The sequence below is a fragment of the Arvicanthis niloticus genome, chromosome 9 (assembly GCF_011762505.2).
Source record: "Arvicanthis niloticus isolate mArvNil1 chromosome 9, mArvNil1.pat.X, whole genome shotgun sequence".
NCBI classification, from domain to species: Eukaryota; Metazoa; Chordata; class Mammalia; order Rodentia; family Muridae; genus Arvicanthis; species Arvicanthis niloticus.
In genome coordinates this window covers 73,179,699-73,182,582 of record NC_047666.1, presented here as the reverse complement: position 1 = coordinate 73,182,582, position 2,884 = coordinate 73,179,699, and the positions used below count along the sequence as shown (strand labels likewise).

Sequence of the window (2,884 nt, the reverse complement as noted above, 5' to 3'; positions counted from 1 at the left end):
TTTTATTGTACAATTACGTGATTTAATCTTAATAGTGATTACTGTTATGGCAGTACCACACTCTTATAAACATTTCTGATTACAAGTGGAGTCAGAGGACCAGCTTGGGCGTTGGCTTTCTCCTTCTACCACGTGAGTCCCAGGGACTGAACTCAGGTGGACAGGCTGGAGGGCCACAGGAGTACAAAGCTATGGTTTCTTCTACCCTCATGTGACCTACTTTGCTATTTGATTTGTTATTCAACTTCCTTTTATTTCAGCCGGGAGATGCTCTCCAGCATTTCTCACAAGTAGGGTCAGTGGAGATGAAACCCCTAATCTTCTGCATTCTTTTGAAAGACATTATACGTTTTTCCCCCTTGTATCTTTACTATTATTACTTTAAGCAATTAGTCTCCTCCCACACCCCTCTGAGGAGCCACCATCCCTGGATGTTCTGCAACCCCAGGTCTATGGGTGTAGAGGGCAGAGCCAGTTTCTAGTTTATCGATTGGCTCCCCAAATCATTTCCTATGTGGTCTTCAGATGGAGGACCCAGCCACTGTTAAACTGACGAAAACAGATCTTGCCCTTGATCATAGTAAGAAGGCTAAGAAGAGATCTTTAAAACCAAGCATGGTCACATTTATTGATTTTGTATATATGTGTGTGGGAGGCACATGTCTGCCATAGCATGTGTATGGAGGTCAGAGGGCATCTTGTGGGAGCCGGTTCTCTCTTTCCACCATTTGGCTCCTTGGGATCTGACTGAGGCCCTGAGGTTTGACAGTAAGTACCTTTATCTGCTGGCCACCCTTAGCCCGGCACTCTACCTGCTTGCTTTTATTTGAGATAGGATCTCAGCTACTAGAGGTTGATCTCCAATTTGTTATGTAGATGAAGATGACCTCGAATATATGATCCTCATGGTTTGGTTTTCCAAGTGCTGGAATTACAGCTATCCAGTACCAAACCCGTCTTACAAAATAAGATCTACAATCCCTGCTATTTGATAGCGACCCCTTGTTTGTGATAGTTGCATCTTACCTGACTTCCAAACCTTCCGCTGAGATTTCAATGTGCATCCCTAAACTGGCCTAGAACTTACCATATAAGTTGGCTGAAGTTCCTCCATGTTTAGGTGATTTGCAGGACTGTGTTAGAAAGGACCTGCTCCTCAGTTCACTGAGTCTAATATGCATCTCATCTAGAAACATGGACATATCCAAAAGAGTGTTTAGCAAAATAGGTAGTACCCTGTGACCCACTCAAGTAAATAGTTAATGTAGTTATTATTAACTATGTATTATTAACTAACTAACTAACTAACTAACTAACTAACTGACTAACCAATGTAGATAGTTAACGTACAGATATTTATTTCTCTTCTCTCTTGATTTTTTATTCTTGGATTCTCTAAGTTATTTGGGTTTTCTAGTTATATATTATATAATCAACAAAGTTTATTTTTTCTCAAGCTTGGTAAGTTTTATGTATCTTATTTTATGTGTTTAGTGTGTATGTATGGGTTTGCATGTATCAGGGTGCATGTGTGAATGTATCAAGGTGCAGAAGAATTGGTTTTCTACTTCCCCTGGGGATTCAACTCAGGCTGTCAGTCTCGGGCACATTTCCTCTCGTGCCAGTGTGGGTGAGGCTTGTTTCCCCAAATACTGATGAAGTTCATTAACAGTTTTAAATGTATTACTATAAAGTGTTTCTAAAATATAATTTGATGATATTTTTATATCTTGATGATATATTCTAGTTTTGATATTTTATTATTAATTTTATTTCTACATCATTTCTATTTTTGTCTTAGTTTGTCTTTTTCAATAATTGCTTTATTGAGATGTTAGCATACCATAAAATTCACATGGCATAAAATTCTAAAATGTGTGACTCAATGCTTAATATATTCAGAGCTGAGCAGCCAGCACTGATGTCTAATTTCATGACTTACAAAAATGTTTTTCATGTATTTTCTACCTGTGTGCATGTATGGGTGTCTTTGTTTGGGTATGTGCGTGTTTGTGCAGGTTCCTGTGCAGGCCACAAGAGGGTGTCAGATCCCCTGAAGTGGGAGTTGCACCCTGTGCTGAGCAGCAGTATGTGGGTGCTGGGAACGGAACTTGGGTCCTCTGCAAGAGCAGTATTCATTCTTAACCACTGGGCTACTCCTCCAGCCATGTTGGGATTGTTTGTTTGTTTTGGGTCTAAAAGAAACTACCTATTTAGCAATGAGGGATACTGCATATTCCTTGACTGAACCCCACTATGTTTTTGTCCCTGAGTTTGGTCATTCTGGACATTTTATCTAAGTTGATTAATTCAGAGTGTGGTGTTTATGACTACACTCTTTCTCTCCTCAGCATCTCATGCTTTTAAATGATCCATCATAAGGAGATTGCAAATTCTGCTTTCCCAATGGCCATTGGCATAAGCTGGGCGTTTTCACACTTTTGAACATTGTGGTGCTATGAATATTTATATACAAGTGTTTGTGTTTGTATGTACTTTGATCCTTTTTGTGTATATACCTAGGGGAAGAACTGCTGGACCATTTGTTACCTCTAAGTTTACAGAATCAACTGTTTTGCCAAAAACATACCTAGGGCCAGCTTTGCTTGAAGGCCTCAATTCCCCACAAACTAGTTATACCTTACTCACCTGCTGGGTATGAAGTCATATTTATTTATTTATTTATTTAGTAGTTTTTATTGCTCTTTCCTGATAATTGATGGTGTTGGGCACATTTTTATGTGCTTACTGGCAAGCTTAATGTCTTTGGAGAAAATTCATTCCATATTTAAAATTTAAAATTTTTTTTGACTTTTTATAAGGTGTAAGAGTTCTTAAATATTCTGGGTATGAGCCCCTTATCATATGCATTATTTATAAACAG

General features: G+C 38.6%; 1 non-coding gene across 1 annotated transcript; it reads right to left on the bottom strand.

Annotated features, from left to right (window-relative positions):
• Positions 1-411: 411 nt before the first annotated feature.
• LOC117715892 (U2 spliceosomal RNA) lies at positions 412-601 on the bottom strand. The gene has a single exon (XR_004607680.1). It is a non-coding gene; the product is annotated as a U2 spliceosomal RNA (small nuclear RNA).
• Positions 602-2,884: the final 2,283 nt, after the last annotated feature.